The sequence below is a fragment of the Engraulis encrasicolus genome, chromosome 5 (assembly GCF_034702125.1).
Source record: "Engraulis encrasicolus isolate BLACKSEA-1 chromosome 5, IST_EnEncr_1.0, whole genome shotgun sequence".
NCBI lineage: Eukaryota > Metazoa > Chordata > Actinopteri > Clupeiformes > Engraulidae > Engraulis > Engraulis encrasicolus.
In genome coordinates, this window is record NC_085861.1 from 23,698,844 (window position 1) to 23,707,248 (window position 8,405).

Below are 8,405 nucleotides of genomic sequence, written 5' to 3' on the forward strand. Positions count from 1 at the left end.
CACTCTAAACACAACAATGTAGGTGCTTATGGACCATTTGTTTGTGTATGGGGTGGCGTAGGCCATTCTGCTAAGGTGTCACAGGATGTGGCGCCCTAGTTTGGCTTCCTGTTTTTAGAATTGTGCACCAGTTTGTGTGAAACCAAAGTGAGCCGGAAAGACCCCAACCCACCATGCATAAAACCTGGTCTGAGTCTTTTTGAACAAGTTTACTTTCGTTTACAGTTTTTTTCTGATTGCTAAAGTTCAATTTTCGCAACTTTGGCTGCTTTTGCAAAACTCTACACACAACTAAAAGAACTTCACACCAATCTAGCAAAGCACTGTATATGTTGCAAAGAAAGTATCGCCTTCCATGGCATATCCAGTCCTGACATGCTGTCTGGTCAATATCAATATGGATGTCTACAGTATATTCAAAGCTAATTTTTGATTACCTGCACATATCAACATATAGTTGCTTTATACGTTCTGAATTCCATTCAAATAGAACTTAGCAGACCTGCTTCATACGGATTTTGTTTCTTTCAATTAGCTGTGATATGGCAGAGATGCTCACGTTATTTATATTTGCAAAGGTTATATCATGTTCTATTACCTGCTACTGAATTTCCAGCAGCCTTACTGTTAGCCATCACCATATTCAGTCTTCTGAGCTCAGGTGTGAACACACAGTTGTTCTCTGCCCCCTGCTCTCAGAATTCTAGCAATTCTGTAAAGTAGCAAACCCATCGCTTGTACATTACTGTATTTCACACATTACAGTCAGTATATACTATATTGTCTTTCATACACACTGTCTCTGTACATATTGCTATACCGTGCAGTGAATTGTTCTGCTTATGCTCACTACAGTAGCGGCTCAGATTGGGTAGAATCGTTTCACCAGCTTTCCTGTACATTACATTACATTATTACATTACATTGCACTTAGCTGACGCTTTCATTTATTCAAAGAGAGAGCGAGAGAGAGAGAGAGAGAGAGAGAGAGAGAGAGAGAGAGAGAGAGAGAGAGAAAGAAAGAAAGAGAGATAGAGAGATAGAGAGGGGGGGGGATTGGACACTCATGCTCCTTTTAGGACACTTGGAGAATGAATGGAGTTCAGTGAGAAAGTCATGTACATTTAGGAGACTGGAATTGATCCATTTCGTTTTATGGGTGACGCATATGCTTTATCAAAATGTAATGTCTTTGACTTGTTTTGACTTGTTTAGGCTAGCCCCATTATGCTAGGCCACCTGCCAGGCATGCAGGCAGGAAAAGGCAAGTCAGATAAGGGCAAGTCAGGCCAGTTAGCAAGATAAAAAAAAAATGTAAATAAGAAATGCAAATAAACGGATTGGGGAAATTATGTCAGCTAGTGGAACACTGGTCGAATATACAGTAATTAGGGAATATTGAGATGCAATATTGAGATCTAGTTTTTTTTGTTATTTGTGATGTAAGCCCATTTGTCCTGTATGGTGGGATACAACTTACAAAAGTCGGTAAGAGGCTGAGCAGAGCATGATTTATGGTAAGCAGCAGCCTACATGTACTTCACTACTGCAATGTACGTTGAAGTTCAGTACAAAGGCATAGTGTCTCTATGGACTGGATGTCCACTAAGTGCGTCTTATCCTTCTACTGCACAACGTTCAACGCAATGTTTTTTTTAAGCCTCATACCCAGTGTGTGTCTCTTTAAATGATCAAAAACAATCAGAATGTTAGAAAAGACATGAAGTAACAATTTAGAGTGGTTTGGGTGACACTACACTGTAGCATTTCAAGGCGGGACTTCCTCTCTTGACAGACAGTCACTGGGTCACTTAGGGTGACAAGGACACAAGATTTCATACATTATTAGTGTAACTAAACATGATAATATCATACGTACATAAGGGTGTATAGAAAACTGAATTTACAATTCTTTCTCTGACACATTCATTCACAGCATACACACAGACAATACACACTTTCATGTGCAGTTTTTCAAACACTGACATACTGATATAGACATGTACAATACAATAACACACACAGACACAGACACAGACACACACACACACACACACACACACACACACACACACACACACACACACACACACACAGTGGTGTAGTCTACGTAGAACGCGGGTATACGGGGTATACCCACTTATACATTTCAGGGATTTCAGTATACCCACTTAAAATTGATTGATCCATATAGGCCTACTATATTATAATCAATAAAATGTCCCAAAATGAACAAAAAAAACAACTGAAATAATTATTTATCATGCATAACCATAATACGTGCAGTAGAGGGCGATACATTTGATATTGAGTTCCATTGAGGTGACCATTTATCAACTTGTGTCTAGTACTCCTGTAAATAATCAATATCTGCATGGACTAGGAACTAGGGACTGGGAAATTCCATCTTTGTCTCTCTCTCTGATTGAAACTCAGCTTTCAGTTTTATTGGACAAAAGACATAGTACCATGGTAGACGCCAACATTTTTGGCTGGCGAGTGGTTCTGGCCTCGGATCGAAAACATTTTGAACACTGTGCCCTGAGTCTGGAAAAACCAATCACAATGCAGATGTAGCAGGTTGGCCCTGCCATCACGTTAGTGTGTGTGATTGACAGCTGCTGATTGACAGCAGTGGGCGGGCATAATCTATTTATATGAATGGGCCCTTGCTTCCTGTCTCGTTTCCGCCACACATTGTTTTGGCGTGAGCCTGGGCTGCGTTTGTTGCCGAGGGGCCGCAGATGAACCGTGAGGGTAAGCATTTGGTCTTTAGCATTTACTTGCAATTGCGGCTGTGATTTGGAAATTATAGCGCCATTTCCCTCTTGCAGTGCGGCGTTCACTCAGCACTTGTGATCGCTTGGGAGCGCACTGATAAGCTGACTCCACGGAGCTAGGAGCTGTGTGGACACTGGTTGGCCTGCTCGTGGAAGTAGTTGGTGTGGCGTGGTGATCCTCGAAAGCGTTGTGCTGGTGACTCGCGTGTCTGAGCCTTCATCCGCGGCCCCTCCGGCACGAACCAACCAGTGTGTCTGTGCCTACGGGTCTGTCGGCTGCTGTTTCGCCTGGGACAATTTGGGTTTGAGTCTCCCCTTGCTTTGCACCTGCAGCGCTGTGGCTTGGCCGTGCTTCGCTGGGTACGGGGAGGAATTGCGCTTGTAGCCACGCTTGCCCCTTCACCTCGCTTTGCCTGCACGGAGCGTGCATGTCTGTCATAACTGTCCGAGGGAGCGCGGTTTCAGTGGCTCCGCCTGCTTTTAACCCCTTTTGTGCTGTGCGTTATTTATTTTCATTTTATTTATTTCTGCATGTTTATTGTGTGTCTTTATTTTCGTTTGCTGTGCTACTGCATGCTTATTTGTTTGCTGTGCTTCTGCATGCTGCTTACTCTGCTAGGTTTGCTGCTTTGCATGACTCTTTAATTGCTTGTGTGCCAGTGTAGCTAGACCCTGTTATTCAGGGCTTTATATGTGTGCAGTGCTTCTTTTGTTTATTTATGTTTCTTTTCAGTTTACTTATTTGTGTGTTTCTGTGCTTTTGATTAATTTACTACTTTTGCATTGTATGTGTTTGTTTGGGGTTGATGTGGGATTGGGGAAAATTGTGACTGCCAGCCTCTTCAGCAGTTCGGAGTGTGTCAAGGATGTGTGAGTGCGATGTGAGAGTGGCGGTAATGTGTATTGTTTTATAGTGTGGTGGAACATGGTATATAGTGCATCGACAGCCTGGTGGTAGAAGGAAGTTCCTGCGTGTGCAAACGATGTAAGATAAGTAGTACTGTAGATCCATATAGGTTAGTGATCTCAGTGGTGCCCCAGGCTGTTCTCTCTCTCTCTCTCTCTCTCTCTCTCTCTCTCTCTCTCTCTCTCTCTCTCTCTCTCTCTCTCTCTCTCTCTCTCGTTCCACCCACTATTGTGCCTTGTGCTCATAAAGAGCTTGCTATTTTGCACATTTTATTTATGATTCATGTTTGTACAACAATAAAAGAGAAATATATTTGGGATCCCGTCTCTGTCCAGTGTATTACGAACTTGTGCAAACTTAAGGTTTAAATTGTTCCTAGTGGTAGACTTGCTCTGCCCCTAGGTGGCGTAGTCGCTACAAACTTAGCCCCTCCCCCATGCTACACAGAGATTTGTTTTGAATCAAAGTGGGAGGGGTTTTGAGGGAGTGGTGAAGAAGCTCGTAACACCATTGGGAAAGCACATCAACGGCAAAGATTGCTGATTTGTCAGAGCACAGTCTCACATTTAGGCTGGTTTATCAGGCTACAAAAGACAGCAATTGCTTCAGCGGCTTCACTTTCACTCAGTGCCAGGAAAGTGAAACCTATAATCGTATGCCTTTGCTTTCATTTCTTCATTAGGTTTCACCTTGTGTTGCATGTCTACCCCACCCTAACAGACACTGTTAGTTAGACACTGAGTCACTTGTGCCATTTCCTACCAGCATTTGACTAGATATGTTAACTGCCTTTAACACTTATTCCATGTTAAAAAAAATGGTAAAAGGATGGTATAATGTTCACAACCTAAAGTAGCCATTACATAGGCCTATTTTCATGTATAATATTTTATTGTTTTTTAGACAAAACATATAGCCTAAATAATTAGGGTTATATGCCTATAAATATGGTAATGACTTACTGTAAATTGTTAACTGTTAACTGTTAATTGTTAATGTTAGTACCGTATTAGCCCGAATATAAGACGATCCTGAATATAAGACGACCCCCCTTTTCAGATTCATGTTTTGGGGAAAAAAGTTTTTTGAAGACTAAATTTAGTTTCACATTGGAAACTTCTTTCAAAATGCAATTTTTAATTTGTTGGAAAAGCTTAGGCTTTTTACATAGAACAAATTCCACAATGTAATTTTCATGATAAAAAACTACAGATAGCTACTCATACCCTTTTCCTTTCTTTGCTCACTTCAGTGGTTACCTGACAAGCGCCAGTAGGCACCTACTGTACAGCCGCCTGGGTGTGACTGTTCTAAGTGCGACACAACATTCCATACTACACTCGCAGATCATCAGTCTGCACCAGCCACTTGCCCTAACCATTACTCTCTGTCGCTGTATTGTTGTGAGGGATTACGGCCCAATTCGAAACGGGGAAGGCAGCTGTCCTTCCAGTGAGCTAACTGGACATCGAGTCATCAAGTGTGAATCGAAACGAAAAATTGCTTTATTTCCTCTCTCGGCAGTTGACTGCATTTGTGGGCGTAACGAGGATATTTCGAGGATACATCAGATGCTGACTTCGCTGCCTTGGTACCCAACATGCTGTGCGCCACCTCCCTCTCAACCGGAAACTTGAAAAACAAACATGGCTACTACCCAAGCTACTACCTTATCATACTCTTTATTCTGACACTTATGTATGTAGATATTGAAAATCGAATGCATAAATCAACATTGTAGTATCTAAATATGCTGTCGCTAGATCTATTTATAGCCTATTTTACGATTCCGCCGTCTGACGATCATTCACCGTTCAAATAGCATGCGTAAGCTAAGCGCTAACGTGACTCCCGCCATAGAATCGCAGTGACATCAAATGCGCAAGGCAACGCACTCGTTAGTGCCGCTCGTAACGGCTGACTTATCTGATCAGTGATCTGTTTATGTAGGAGGAGAGTCAACGAGTCACTGCCTCCCGTTTCGAATTCAGCCATCGTCAAATAGGCACCCCCTGTCATGGCGCCGCTCTCTCGCGCACATGAATGACCATTCATTGGCTGATGACAGCATCCAAAACTTAGCCTACAGGTTGTTCATCAAATCACCCTTCATTTCTTTAGTTTCAAGTTGTAGGCCTACTGGTGACCAGAGAGAGCAACCAAAGCTTTCCTGATGAGACGGTAAAACCGAACACAAATAAAAACAGAGCAACGCATCGCGATTGACTGTTGTGTTTCCCCCCTCGCATTGTCGGCCCGCATCGCGTTGACATTGACAGTTGATAGACGGGCGGTGCAACACTCATCACGAAACGCAGTTAGCATATGCACATTTGATATGGACAAAACAATCTCTCGCCCTATCCATAAGGCTATTGAGTTTTGTGTCATTGTTGTGACGCATAATGGCCGCATTCAGGTAAAGTTAAAAAAAAAAAAAAAAAAAAAAAAAATTCACTCTAGCACGCGGAAATAAGACCCCCCTTTTTAGAGTACTATTTTTAGAACAAAAACCACGTCTTATATTCTGGCCAATACGGTAACTTACTTACGCCAACTATTTACCAAGTAGTCATCAATTCTTCCGACTACGGAAGCAGAAAACTTGCAAATGCTCCAGTGTGCCTCTTTTTGCTTGACCACAGGCTCTTTGGCAGTCAGCCAAGTTCCCCATGGCTGCCTGCCTTGGATCAGTGAATACAGCTCCTCTGACCACCAAAAGTTCCTTATTGACAAAAATTCAATGGTTAGGCCTAGCACATTTACAGATATCGACATGATCTTATAGGCCTACATCATTGGAGACAGGAATGGACTAACTTGGCTACATGTTCATACAACACCAGCTTTGTCACACTATACGCTACGTTTATAAGATGCACTAAATTAGTCTATGCTTTCTACTTAGGCCTATGTGCCATTAATCACCGCAGGAAACCTCCACAATGCCTTTGCTTTCATTTCATCATTCAGTTTCACCACCACCATGTCTATCCTCACCCTAACAGACACATTTTTACATCATCTTTCCTTATTGTGTGTGTCTAGGCCTACTCGTATGGGTCACTTGTGCCATTTCCTATCAGCATTTCACAAGACATGACCTTATCCCACATTGCTTATTCCATATCAAAAAATGGTAGAGATTTTCCTGTTTTCATGCTCGCAAAGTGTTTTTTTTATTATTATTTCTTTAAACTGAAAACATTTGAATAGTCTCATAATGAACACTGTTCCACCAATGGAACGTAATATTCGATGAAAAGGCTTTATTATCACTACTATGACATTATACAGAGCCTTTAGTGATACATCACTTGGTAATTGTCATCCTGGTAACAGTTTATTCATTACAGGGATTATAATCAAAATATTAAATGTTAAACTGAAATATGAAAGCTATAAAAAATATAAATGCAGTGGCTACAGTGGATCTTGTTAAAGTGAATTAGTTTCACCAGAAACATCTAGGCTACAATAAACATTAACATATCCATATTTAGATTTCACATTTAGAATCATATTAGATTGTATGATGGAGAGAGAGAGTATTTGTATTTGTCTATACAGTCTTTGACCCTTTAAAGAGCCATAAACACTTTATTTTTGTACCGCAAACCTATTTCATGGCACTTTTTTTTAAAAATGTGAACAATAAATGTACATAAAAGGGATCATTTATTTTCACAACAACACTCAAGCCTCAGTTCTAGCCTCAGTCAAATAAATCATGCAGATATTAATTAATCCAAGCAAAGTATTATAATTGATATAATGACAATGTCAGCCTCCATATCCAGGCAGGGGAGGGCAGGTGTTGCTGGGAGATGCTTTGAAGGGCTCATGCTTCAGTGAAACAGCAGGACAGAGACGACAGACCCCAACAGGACTCCCACATGCTTGGCACCTTGGTTCAGATTCCTGTCACCATTGCACAGGTTCCCCTCACAGCAGCTCAAGTCTTCAGACATGGAGCCCAACTGTGCCGACAAGTTAGCTCTGCAAATACTACTTGAGGCACATCCTTTTGCAGTGATCTTCAGTTTGTCCAGATCAACTACAGTGAATAGACAGTTAAATGGTCAACTACAATAAATAGACGTTAAATGGCAAATTTTGGAATGGTATTTTGAAATCATGAAGTGTTAAGTTGAAAACTCACGTGCTGTTTTCATGCAGTGATCCTCATTTCCCTCACAGAATATTGGCTTTGTACAGTCTGCTGGTGTAACACAGGTGACACACTTCTTTCCGTTGGAAGTGGTATTTGTATTAAGCTCTAACACAAACACACAAACAACCAAACAAGTGAATTAAACATTTAGGAGGATAACCTGAAAAGACGTTACTTGCAGAGCACAATAACAGCTGTTATATAACTATTTTCGTTCAAAACAGCAACCTTCAATTTCTTAACAGAATTTCATTTTCAACAGAATTTAATTTTTCTTTTCCTAAATTCGTAATTTTACAACATCCTGCAACACATTTCACATGCTCTTCCTACCACCAAAGACCATAAAAGATCTCACCAACATGAGGAAAATTCCCTCTGCAGGTAAAATGGGAAACTACATGATTACATGAAGTCAGGAATTATGCCAAAAATGCTAGATATCAAAATAATACATATGGCATAGATGGTAACGAAAAAGGATGAACAAAAAGGGGCAAGTTTTGAACAAGACCAGAACATGGTTGTTCACATTTATCACAGA

General features: G+C 41.1%; 1 long non-coding RNA gene across 1 annotated transcript; it reads right to left on the reverse strand.

Moving 5' to 3' along the window:
* Positions 1–7,331: 7,331 nt before the first annotated feature.
* Positions 7,332–7,965, reverse strand: LOC134448420 (uncharacterized). Its single transcript, XR_010034762.1, has 2 exons — positions 7,850–7,965; positions 7,332–7,744 (listed from the first exon to the last, which is right to left on the reverse strand). It is a non-coding gene; the product is annotated as an uncharacterized LOC134448420 (long non-coding RNA).
* Positions 7,966–8,405: the final 440 nt, after the last annotated feature.